General features: G+C 46.3%; 1 long non-coding RNA gene across 1 annotated transcript; it reads left to right on the top strand.

Annotated features, from left to right (window-relative positions):
* LOC139180191 (uncharacterized) lies at positions 1-10,505 on the top strand. Its single transcript, XR_011564501.1, has 3 exons — positions 1-9,115; positions 9,278-9,746; positions 10,279-10,505. It is a non-coding gene; the product is annotated as an uncharacterized lncRNA (long non-coding RNA).
* The last annotated feature ends 2,531 nt before the right edge of the window (positions 10,506-13,036 follow it).

The following is a 13,036-nucleotide window of genomic DNA, read 5'->3' as shown; positions in this document are numbered from 1 at the left end:
CTCCTCTCTGACCCTCTCCTGCTCATCTCATCTGCAGAACTCTGGAATCTGGGTGGTGGGGTCAGGACACATTCTCAGCAGTGCAAGGACCTCCAGCTTTGTATTCCAGTAGTTCTGATAAGTTCCCATAGTTTAATGCCAGTAGTTCTCAACTCACATGGTTTTTCATTGTAGTTTACCTTTAAATAACATTTACCCTCATCTTCACTGAATGGTGGGCATTAGTCCCTTAGACTACAGGGAGATCCAACCAGTCAATCCTAAGGGAAATCAAACCAGAATATTCATTGGAAGCCTAATACTGAAGCTCTGATGCTTTGCCCACCTGATGCAAAGAGCCAAGACATTGGAAAAGACCGTGATGCTTGGAAAGACTGAGGGCATGAGAAGAAGGTGGCAGAGGATGAGATGGTTGGATGGCATCACAGTCTCATGGACATGAATTTAAGCAAACTCCAGGAGATCGTGAAGGACAGAGGAACCTGGAGTGCTACAATCCCGTGGGGTCACAGAGTTAGACATGACTGGGAAAGCAACTGAACAATAACAAGAACAACAACAGTGACCTCTGGGAGGGGGAAGGGACCACGAACTTGTCTGTGTTTGGCTCCTGACAGGTACTCCATAAAGTCTGTTTCCTCAGTGACTCTGGAGCCAACACTGAGAACCGAGGAGGGCTTGGTCGTTTACTGGGCTCAGATTATGCATGTGGCCTCTGCAAAAGGGAGCTGGAGGCATCACTGGGGTGGCAAAGGGAGCCCAGGGTGGCCTGCACTATTTTCTGCTATTCTCAGCCTGTGAATCACCAGTGTTGTGGTCAGACTGCCCCCTGTGGTCTGATGCACTCAGGAAGCTCTGAAAAAAGAAAAAAATAGAGGCTTTTTGCTTAGGAGACCTAAAACTTAACAGCACACTCTCCCTACCATGGTGTCAGGTAGGGAGAGAATGCATGGGGTGCCTAGGCTTTTGCTTTTGTTCAGGTATAGGGTTGGGGTTCTGGGTTCTCAAGGATGCTGCTGCTGCTGCTAAGTTGCATCAATCATGTCCAACTCTGTGTGACCCCATAGAAGGCAGCCCACCAGGCTCCCCCGTCCCTGGGATTTTCCAGGCGAGTATACTAGAGTGGGTTGCCAGTGCCTTCTCCATTCAAGGATGCACTATTGGTGAATTGAAAACATACGAGGGAGAATTTAAAGTGTAGGAAGAGAAACCAACAAACAAGTGACCCAAATGGCCAGTTACAGAAATCAACCAAGGTTTCTAAAACAAAGGAGCCTGGGGAGGGGGCCGTGGCCTGGCCCTTCCTCTGGTGTTTTCTGGAGTTCTGTGAGTCAGTCTAGCAAATCATACAACCTGAAGGGGGAGGCACTGGGATTCCTGAGTTTGCAGCCAAGTCTGGCAGAAGTGTGGGGGAGCTGGGGACCCAAGAGTTGGCATCTGAAGTGGGGACAGTCTTGTGGAACTGGGATCATACCTGTGAGGCTGGCCCTCCTTCTGGGGTGGTTAGTATCAGAACTGAGCTGAAGCCCTGGACACACAGTTGGTGTCAAGAAGGGAAAACACACAAACAAAACCCTCTCAGCCAGGACCTGAGAACCCTCTGTAATCTCAATTTTAAGCAACTGCTCTCAACTTCCACCTCCTGTCTTATTGTCTCAACCCTTTGTAGATGAAGAACCTAGAATCCTTGACCTGATGCTGCTAAGCCCCCTCCCACGCCCCCGGATTCAGCCTGTTTTCAGGACGCCTGATGCACAGCGGGTCCTGTCTCCCCACTGGCCCTGCTTGGATGCCTCCTTCCCCTCCCCTTGCCTTCATTCCCCACGGCTGCTTCACGTGGCATCTTCTCCTCCAAAGCTCCTGTCAGCTCCCCACGCCCACTCTCAGCTGTGAGACGTCATGCCAGGTTTTCAAAGAAAATCAAAGCAACCAGAAGTGAATTTCCCCAGTTGTGGGCCCAGGTGTGTCTACGTCTGTGCCCACGTGTGGCGTGTGATTCTCTCCAAGCTCCCTGCACACCTTCCTGTCTCTTCTCCCTGCCCCCCTTCCGCGGTCCACACCACCTCCTTTTTCTTTCAGCATCTTTGAGAGATTCTGAGTGGTTTCTGTTTGATGATGACTGCTCTTTGTCCAGGTGAAATATTCCTGTGCTATTTTTCTTTATTTATCGTATTTAACTGCTTGCTTTATACTGATTCTTTTTTGTTTGTTTTTTAATTTGTGCCAGCTCTTAGCTGTTGCATGCAGGATCTTTAGTTGTGACACCTGAACTCTTAGTTGTAGCATGTGGGATCTAGTTCCCTGACCCGGGATCGAGCCTGTTGTCCAGCATTGGGAGCTCAGTCTTAAACAATGGACCACCAGGGCTGTCCCTGTACAATCCACTTTAAAAAGGTTTTGTAGGGGGTAAACAGAATTGGGTTTCAGGCTACAGGTATTTCTCCCTATGATGCATGATTGTTACTATGAATACCTTCTTTCAATGGGTAACCAATGAGAATAACACAAATGCATCATCCACATTCTCATAACCAGATTCACAATTGCTGCCTCCTAAGCAGACTGCTTCCTACCAGTGTGGCCCCTCATGTGATGGTCAAGTCAGCACATCTCTTCTCCTTCCTGAGGCTGAGCTTCCTGTGCTATACAGCAGCTTCCCACTAGCTAGCTGTTTTATGTATGATGGGTTTATAACAGTCCTTTACCTTCACTTCCTGAATCCAGTCTATATATAGCTACCGAGTTATTTCCAGATTACAAACTTGACAGTGTTATTTTCTCATTTAAAGTCCTTCAGTTTCTTCTCTTTGCTTACAAGACAAATTCAAATATCCAAACCTGAGTCTACATATCCTACAGTGTTTCCTTTTTCTTTAGCCAAAGGACACATGACTTCCCAAATTCACATTGAAATCTACACCTTTCTATCTTTGCCTATGGTCTTCCTTTTTCCAGGACTGGCTTCACCACTGTGTGTGTGTCTGCCTCATAAATACTGACTCATCCCTTAGACCATAAATCAAAAACTGACCTCACAGCAAAGTTTTCTCAACCTCTCCCCCTGCTCCCACCCCCACACCATAGGAACAGGAACAGCCATTCCTTCCTTTAAGACCCCTCCTCCTCACTGCAGTGAATAGTGATGAACTGTTACAGTGTGGATCTGTTTGATCCAGCTGAAAGCCCCTGCATTCTGGGAGCACATTTTGTTCATTTTGTACACGATTCTGCCTAGGAACTGGAAATCGTGGGAGCAGAGGAAATGGGTCTCAGGAAGAATGGTGCTGAGCCAAGCTGCCCTGTGCCTGGAATGAGGGCCAAGAGAGTGCTAGAAACTGAGAACCAGGTGATGCCCGAAGGGACCCATTTGACTGTTTCCTATCTTTGTGTAGTTTCTCTCACTTGAGTGCTTTGCCCAGAAACTTCAAGGATGTTAGATTACTATACTCGTGTAACATGAAGCAGGTGGATAAGCCTGCATTCTAAATAACTTACTTCCTTTTATTAAGCAGGAGGGACAAACATATTTTCCCCAGAGGCAGATAATTTGGCTTTTACTTAGTGCAGGAAGTATCTTTTTGCTAAGAAACCATTCATTGGAGCCTAGTGTCAGCAGGTGGGAGCCCTGGGCTCCGATGCTGTAGCATCTCAGAGTTGGAGGGACCTAAGTGATCATCCCATTTTCCAGATGAGAAAAGTAAGGTCCCGAAAAGAGAGGGTACTTCCCAGGGGTCCAGAGGCAATTGGCATCTCTGGAGCCACAGCCCCGGTTTCCTGACTTTAAAATTGGTGTTTTCTCAGTTAATCCTAAGACTCATTAATGACACTCTTTCATGGAGGAAATGTCTAGATTTCTGAATAATAATCAGAAGAGAAATCAGAAAATAAAAGAAGATTAAAAGGTGAAATTAAGCAATGTTGTTCTATTTCCTTTTATGGACACTTTTTAATATTATTGCCAAAGTATTTTTGTCATTTTCAACCTAAACCATTTTTTTGTCTCCCTATTTCAAATGTACCTGCTGAAGCACCCTCCACAGACTAAAGTACTGAAGACCCCAAGACTCCTGCCTCTTCTCAGCTGAGTTCCTTGCTTCCCCGCCCCAGCCCCCTACTTCCCTGCTGATGCAATGGTTAAAGTGCACATCTAGGTATGATTTACTGCGTTGTCTCCCCAGACAGGTTTTCTCTCTTTTTCTTGCTGGCATGCTGCCCTATTTCCTCTTGATTTCCTCCCTTCTGCAGGGGAATCTGACCATCTGAGCCCTAAGGCCATGCCACGGTATCACAGAGAGCTGTTCTCCTCCTTCTATCTCCTCCCGTCCTCAGTGTTCCTGGTGCTGGAGCAGCACTTGGACCCTCTGACACCCTCCACTTGCCCAGCAGCTCAGCTCTGGGGGGTCAGCGGTGACTGGCTCCCTGAGCTTGCTGAGGCAGGGGCAGTGACTAGCCCCCCGCGTTTTGCAGCCTCGCGTCCCCTCCAGTCTCTGCCGATGAGCCAGGCCTGGGTACAGAGTCCCTGAGCGCCAGGCGGTGGCCCTTGTGTCCCGGCCATGAGGCACTGCGCCTCCTCAGATGCCCATTCAGTGATTTTTCTGGTTCACTAGCGCCCGGTGATGGGAACACAGCGGGCCGTCAGGGCACCTCCAGGAACAGGCCCTGGAGGACGAAGGAGAGGCTCCTCAGGCCTCGCTGCCCACAGCAGGGAGAGGAGGTGGGTAAGCGAAGCTGAGGGCCTGGATGGACCGGGTCTCGGCTCGGGGGACCCCAGGCGGGAGCCCAAGGACCAGGCAAGCGGCCATCCTCCCATGATCCCTGCTCTGCATCAGGCCCCAATGCCTCTCAGAAGCACCTGGAGCCACGTGCCTCAGAATCATGCCTCAGCTCACCCAGCTCTGGCATCTTGCTGATGAGGGCATGGAGGCGCCGCAAAGGGATGTGACCTGTAGTCGGAGGCGGAGCCGGGACCAGAGCCTGGGGTCCGAAGCCCCCGTCCAGCGTCATCTTTCCACAAGACATCCCAGAGGTGTCTGAGGCTGCTTCTGAGGGAGGAAAGGGGCTGCGGGACCGGACATGTGCGGTGGCGGGCCCGGCTCTGCGTCCACCCGAGGCTTAGTCCTCCTGACCTCGGTGTGGTCCTGCTCCCCGCGGAGAGAACGGCCGCTCGAGGTCGTCCCCGGGAGGCCGCAGGGAGGGTCCCGGGCGCTCCGCAGGGAGAGGGTCCTGGGGCGCTCTGCGCGAAGCTGGTGAGGTGCTGCCCAGCACCCAACACACTTCCGGGCACAACCGACGCTCATGGCGGCCCAAGACCCAAAGCCACCCCTGCGCACGTGAGATGGTGCCTCCCCCAGACCCACCTGAGACGTCGGGGGCTTGAAGGGCCCATTCTTATTCTCACTGGAAGCAGGACCCCGAGACTGGAGTGTGTGCAGAATCGGGCAGGCCGGGGGCCCAGGTTCCTGAGCCCCTGAGTCAGGACCGATGAGTGAGGCCCCTCGAGGTCCAGCGCAGAAGGCATGGGAGCCCAGGCTCTGATGGGAGAAGTCTGGGCACAGACGAAGAAGGAGAAGAATCCCACGTTCCTATGGTTCTGTCAAAGGTGCTTCCTGTTTCCATGCTCGAGTTATTCTTCGTCTGGTTCACACCTCAGCTCAACGCTGAGGAGACTCAGTCTTGGGTTTTCAAGACCTCGGAGTCTTGTAGGTGAAACAAAGTCGACAGGTAACAGGACTCCCAACTCGTTCATGACTCAAGCACGTCATTCTGTTTCTCTAGGGAGAGAACGAGAGTTCAGAGTGAGGCCTGTCCTGTCAGAGTGGAGCCAGCAAGCTCCTCAGAGCAGAGCCGGGTGGGAACAGAGCTGCCAGCACCTGACAGAGAAAAGAGGTGCTAATCCAGGGCCACATTCTCCCTGGCCTGCTCTGCTGGAGGAGCACGTGGGGAGCAGACTGGGGCCTTTTATGGCCCCAAAACTGAAGAAGAATTTTATGAGATTCTTGTGACTGCTCTCTCTCCCTCCCTTCTTCCCTCCATTTCTATTTTCTCTCCTTTGAAGTAGCAACCATCCTTGCCTTGAACAATTTCTCTCACAGCCCATACATCCTCCAGAGATTTCACTCAGGGCCCATAATCAGAATTAGCCCACATTACTAGACCCAATGTGGATGTTTATCTCGCTCTAACTTTTAAACAGAAATCTTGACACGAACTCAATCATCTCCATTTTGACCCTGCAAGAGTGGTAGACTTAATCCCAGGGTGGCAGAAGCACTGGGTGTTGGTGTTGTCATTAAAACTCCCTCCATTTCTTCACTGGACACAGTCATTTCTGACCACCCAAGGACATCTTGGCTTAAACTACAACTTGTGCTTCATGCATGAGTTGAAATTCTTCATCAAGCCCTGGAAGAAAAATCAATGGTTTTTACAGAAGAAATTACACATAAAGAAAAAAAGGTGGAAGCATCTATTTAAAAAACAGCAACTGTCTTTAGAAACTGTTTTTGAAAAACCTTGTTTCATTTTTGGAGATTGAGGAAGTTGATCTTTGACAGGAGAAAGAAGGGATAAAAGAAACAGGAAAACAGGGGAAATGGATTAAAAACAAGTTAATGTTTGCATTGTCATAACTGAGAAATAGTTTGCAGCATAAAAGATATTTACCAGAGGATAACCCCTAGACATGATTTTGACCTTGTTTGGCCACAGTTTCCTCTTCTGTGAAGTAAGGAAGTTGGCTTTGAGGATCTCTGACAGTTCCAGGCATTGTGAGTCAATGTCTTTCATGGAGAGCAGAAAGGAAGAATCCTACACTTCAGAACCCAGGAGGTTAATGATAATTCTTACAGACCTATAATTTTAGAACTGCAAAACCACTGAGAAGTAACCACAAAAAATCTAAATGAATAAGAGTTCAACGTGTGGGCTAGTGATGCATGATTATCCCAGATCCAGAGCTTTTCTTATGCAGACAGTAGCAGTTATAAAATATAATGAAAGAAGAATGTGGCTCAAAAAGAAAAACCATGAAATATCTAGGAGCCAAGTTACAAAAACACTCTGAAGGACCCAGAAAGAAACTTACTGAAGGTAAGTTTCTTAGTACAAAAGGTTGTACTAAGAGGAGGCAAAAACATCTAAAGGGAAATCTAGTTCTTAGACTCAATCACCCACATATCATTTTTTTTTTCTTTAGTAAAACCTGTAATTTCAATGAAGCAATAACATTGTGTTTAACTTGATGGAATAATTTAAATGTTATTTGGTAATAGAGAATCAGTGAGTATAGCCATGCCCTCTGAAAGAGACTACAGAGGGAGATTTGATTATCTTGAACTCGAGGAGCTGTGTTTTACTAACAGCTCAGATCACTTAGTGCTGCCTCCGGCAGAGACAAACAGAAGAGCAGAAGGAACAGAACTGTCTCTGACCAGGACTAGGTAGGTGCCAGGCAGGCTGTGTGGTTTAGGTGCTCTGATGGGTGTATAACATGTGTTACCCCGTCCTCCCCCTGACGGCCTCCCTGCTGTACTTGGCTCACCCGGGTGGCCCTGATCATTTTCAATTCCTTCCAATCATGTATGAGCTTGTTTCTCTTCCGTGCAAGACTAGGTTTCCTAAGAAGACAGAGATGTGAACTCAGACATCAGCCTTCCATATGAGACATGTGGGAGTGAGGGCACGTCTGTGGGCTCAGGAAATTCATAGTGCTGGATGGTGCAAGCAACAGTTCTCAGGTCACTGCTGGGGACTTGTCTGTCATAGGTTTTCAGAAGAGCCTCCATTCCAGGACTGAAAGAATTAAGGATGAAACTAACCAGGAGTACAGACAGAAGTAGATAAACATACTAATAAATATCTTTGAAGAAAACCAAATGTTATCTCTAAGGGTAGCTCTAAATTCCATCTATTAGATGAGCAAGCACACAGCCAAAAGCAAGCCAGAAACAATTTTTGCAATACATATAATACAGGATTAGTGACCTTAAATATACATGGTATTCTGAGAAGTCAGCAAGGAAAGATGAATAGAAAAATGGGTAAAGTGTAAGAGATAAAAATAACCAAAAAACATTTTTCAAAATGTTCAACCTCAGAAACAATTTTTTTTTAATATATTAAAACAAAAAAGAAAATATTCCCTCATTCAATTTGGAAAAATTGAAAAAATTCTTAAAACCACTAGTAATGAGAATATTGGCTGTCAAATATACTTTTTAACATTGTCAGTAAGAGGATAAAGTGGTACAACGTTTCTAGCATGGGCAATTGGGAAAAACCCATTAAAACTTGAAAAATGCATATATATATATATATATATATAGAGAGAGAGAGAGAGAGAGAGAGAGATTCCACTTGTAGGAATTTATACAAAAGTGTTATATAAATTCCTCAAGATATATATATATATATATATATCGTCATACAAATTTATGAGGCAAATTCATTTGAACAGATGTAAAATTTTTCCCAGATAATATTTAAGTGGTAAAAACACATTGGCATTGAGTGTGAAGTAAGATTCTATGTTTTAAATTAAAAATAAATATTTACACAATTTCATTTGCAAAGGAAAAGAGCTGAAATATTCTGAATTGTAGGTAGTAGTTATAACTGAAGGGTGGGCCTATGGGTTTTTAAAAAATCTTTCATTTTTGCATTTACTTATGACCTGAAATTCTGGGTGTTTTTAGTTGAAACTTCCTGATGTATTATGTTTTATAATGAGAAAAACTGTGATAGATTTAAATGAAAGTAAACATTAAAATTAAAATCCTAGAAATAATTGGGTATATTTCTCCACTAATTTTTAACCAATACAAACTTTTTCTTCCTTTAAAGTGGATTCTCCAGGAAGATTATAACCCACCACCATTCTGGATCTTCCTTTCAAGTAGCCCTGAAGATCCAATCAACTGGGCTCTAAATCTTTTCTAATGAACCTCCTCACCGGCAAGGGGCTGGCCTTACCCTCCTTTTGTGACAGCCGGACTCCCGCCCTACCACTGGCTTTGGATGCTCCAGCCTCTGCCTCATGGGGACGCCGCCTCCATAGATGTGGGCACAGGAGGGCCTCAACCCCAGATCTGAAACCCCAGGTCTATGCAAACCCAAGGCGAGTGACAGCTGGGGCTCAGGGAGCCAGAAAGGATGGAGCAGTCACACTCCTCCTGCTGAGGCAGGTGCAGGGCCCCGGGGCAGGAGGTCATGTCTGCTCTGGTCCTGGAGGCCCTGAGCTCCTCGGACTTCTGACTGTGTCCTTGATCCTTCCCACCAGGCCTTCCAGGACCTCCGTTCCAGGACAATGAGGCTCCTCCATGTCTTCCTCACCGCTCTCTTGATCCTCTTCCAGGTACTGCCGGGTAAATACCAACCAGGATGCCCTTTCTTATCATTACTTGGTTTTTCCTTCCCTAAGTTAACCATGATCAGAAAGTAAAGCATGACAGAGCTACTAGTAGGTCACTTCCACACTCAAATTAGGCATTAAGTGATTAGAGAATTCTTTCCAAAGCATATTGTTGCATCTTCATGACCTTAAATGTCTTATTCGTGGTAACTCTCTCCCTCCTCTCTTTTCCCTGGAATGAGCTGGATGATTTGCGAACTAAATCAGTTGAATCACTTGACTGGTATAACCCAGTATGAGACAAACTTCCTTTATCAGGCCTGGACCGGACACCTCTTGCCACATGACACGGTGTGACCTTGAGTTCTGCTGGACAAGGCTTCCATCTAACGAGCCTGTGAGAGCTGGGTGGGTTTTGCATGATGGGGAGGTGGGGTGACTGGTGAGGCACACGGGGCAGTGGTTACAGACCCTGCGGTTAACACCCAGGTGTTCCTGTGACAGGAAGGGTGTATATATATATATATATATATACATATATATATATATTTTTTTCTTTCTTTTGGCTGTGCTGGGTCTTCATTGCTGCACGGGCTTTTCTCTAGTTTTGGAGAGCGCAGGCTACTCTCCAGTTGCAGGGCACACGTTTCTCATTGCAGGGGCTTCTCATTGTGGAGCCCGGGCTCTGGAGCACAGGCTCACCGTGGCGTCTCAGGGGCTTACTTGCTCCCACACGTGGCATCTTCTTGAACCAGGTTCATCAGCATCACTGACATCTTACATCAGAACAGATAGTGAGGGATACGAGGGGGATGTTTGCTATTGGTGTTTAGCTGGGAAAGAAGGGGATCCCAGTCAGATGGTGAGACCCCCAGATTTCCTCATGGGACTTCCACAAGGCTTCATATAAATGTCTTTTCCTTTTCCAGACAGCACTAGGGTGCTCAATTTTGAAAGACCCTGCCATCTTCGGGGTGGAATCTGCCTAAAGCAAGGGATGCCGAGCTGTGAGCCCTTCAGAGGACCCTGCGGCATCCACCATTTGCTGCAAAATAAAGTCGAGCTGATGGAGGCAGCCCAGCTGAGGAACCCAGCGAGAGACCATGAGCAGGTCTCCTCTTGTGCAAATAAAAGCAGACAGTTCTCACATCTACACAATCGAGTGTTTTATCATTAGGACTGATGTTTTCCATGGCAGGGTAGGCAGTGGGAGGGAGACAGTTATTATGCTTTAAATTCTTACCTGGAAAATTCCATGGACAGAGGAACCTGACAGGCTACAGTCCATGGGGTTGCAAAGAGTTCTGCACGACTGAACACAAATGTTGCAACAGTGTTTTCATTCACAGAGCAAATGTGACCCTTAAGCCACTTCAGCCCGAGGCTGGAGTCCTGAGAGAGGTTCAGTCATTTGGTGTCTTCCTTGTTCACGTGACTTGTCCAAGGTGTGGCCCCGTCTGTAGTTTGCTGAGTAGGCTGCCTCTCCATACAGGTGTCACTCTCCTCCCTCTGGGGAGGGAACAGGCCTTGACAGGACCACAGCTCTCTGCAGTTTACAGAGCAGGTTTAGGGTGGGAGGTCGGAGACAGGATGCAAGGTGCCCAGGAAGCCGGCGACAAAGAGGAAGGACAAAAGACACGAGCATTCTTCCAAAACCTGAACAATCTCACAGGAAAGAGTGTGACTGGCATTGCGCTGGTGTGACGAGGACCAGTTCTATAACTGGGTCCCAATCAGTGATGAGTGGGCTTCCCTGGTGGCTCAGATGGTAAAGAATCTGCCTGCTATGCAGATTTCTGGGTTGGACAGAACCCCTGGAGGAGTAGACAGCAATCCACTCTAGTATTCTTGCCTAGGAAATCCCATGGACAGAGAAGCCTGGTGCACTAAAGTTCATGGGATCGGGAAGAGTAAGACACCACTGAGCAACTAACACTTTCACTTGACTTTCAATCATGAATAATTAAAGAAAATTCAGAACAGGTTAGCAGATGAACAACCAGTGTACTGTTTCTGGCTTCTTTGTTTTGCCTCAAGTTTTATTTTGTTTTAATTCCTCAGCCAAAGTCACATATTTCAAGCCTCAGCACCATCATAAATTATAACATCTGGTAAGGAAAGTCACTGCATTCTTCTTTATAAAAATTATCCAGCTTATTCTTGCAAATTTTCCCTTTACAGGGTATTTTAAAATCAACTTAGTCAATAAAAAAATATTTTTAAATCCTAATTTCTAGATTATCACTAGTGTATGGAAAGTCATGAGCCAATTTATCATTCTTTTAAAATGTATAATAATTTTCACTTGATTCTAATACTTAATCCTTGAGGAAGGAGACAAGTAGAACATCATGCAGTAATAAAGAATTCATTATCTAGAGTCAGATTCCTGATTCGAACTTTAATTTCACCACATACAAACTCGAACACCACACTGAATATCTCTAGTCTTATTTTTTCCCCATGGATATCATTAGGGATGATATTAGTATTGGTATAATGTAAGACTAGTTTATTCGGGTTGTAGGAAGGCCATCATAATCACCTGCAACACGCTTCACTTGGTGGGTTCTGATTAATTGTATAAATATAGGATGAGTAATCATTCATCATCTTGAGATGAGAGGAAAATATAAGAATTCTTGAGTCAGTCACTCTGAAGACATTTGTTACAGAAAAATGCTTCATTCAGAATAAGGGGGATCATTTCTTATGAGAAGCCCAAGATTTTCTGGGTGAGAAAAAACTGAAATCTCACCACTAGCTGCTGAGACTTAAGTTAGGGATGGCTCAGCCCAAGCCTGGTGACAGAGGAGAGAAACAGCAGGTTAAGGGAAACCAGGAGGAGGGTGCCTGGATGTCTGTTAGCATCACTGACCCCATCTTGGGCTTGTGCAGCTCCGGCCGTCCTTCTGTTGACCCTGCCCAGAAGTGGCCTGTGTGGTGAATCACGTCTCTGTCATCAGGGTCTTGTAGTTAATAGATATTGTTTAATAACCATTAGGACCAGGCAGCCTCTATGCTCTGTTAGTCCCCAAACAATGAGGATAAACTTCCCTGATGTATTCCCATGTGACTAGTTACCTTTTCACAAATCTTAGGAAAATAGATTCCTATTTCCAACCCCCCACCTGCATACACCAGGTTAACAACAAAATAGCCCCAGTGGCTCCTCAGAGGGAGCCTTGGAGTCCTGCTCTGTGAGTAAGTAAGGTGCTCCCCCAACCTTGGTAAAAAACGGACTTATTGATTATACCCAGCAGCCTCCTCATTTTTTGATCTCAAGATGCCATCTCAGTCTGGTGAGCTGTTTTCATTCCTTCTGTCCTTCATCAGGGGCACTAAGCCCCTGTTCCAAACTTTTTTTGATTCAGGCTTTGGCTAAGGAGCAAAGCCCTTCGACTTTCACTTACCCTGGAACTATGCTGTGTTTTATAGCACAAGAGTCAAGCACATGAGGCTTTATCGGTCATTAGACATCACCATGGCCTGGACAGGGTTCTGAATCAGCAGGGTCATTCCTAGAGCACAGATGAAGCCCATTGTCAGATGCAGGGGGACCATCTTCTGTACAAACTGAGCCAAGTGACATGCTACAATAGATCTCAGACACCTCTCAGCATCTGAAGAGAAGTGAGTCCTAAACCCTGTGATAGTTTTCCTTCTCGAAGTCCCATTCGGTTAAGT

Source organism: Bos indicus, chromosome 27 (genome assembly GCF_029378745.1).
Source record: "Bos indicus isolate NIAB-ARS_2022 breed Sahiwal x Tharparkar chromosome 27, NIAB-ARS_B.indTharparkar_mat_pri_1.0, whole genome shotgun sequence".
Taxonomy (NCBI): domain Eukaryota; kingdom Metazoa; phylum Chordata; class Mammalia; order Artiodactyla; family Bovidae; genus Bos; species Bos indicus.
Note: the sequence above shows the minus strand (reverse complement) of the source record. Positions and strands in the feature narration are given on the sequence as shown.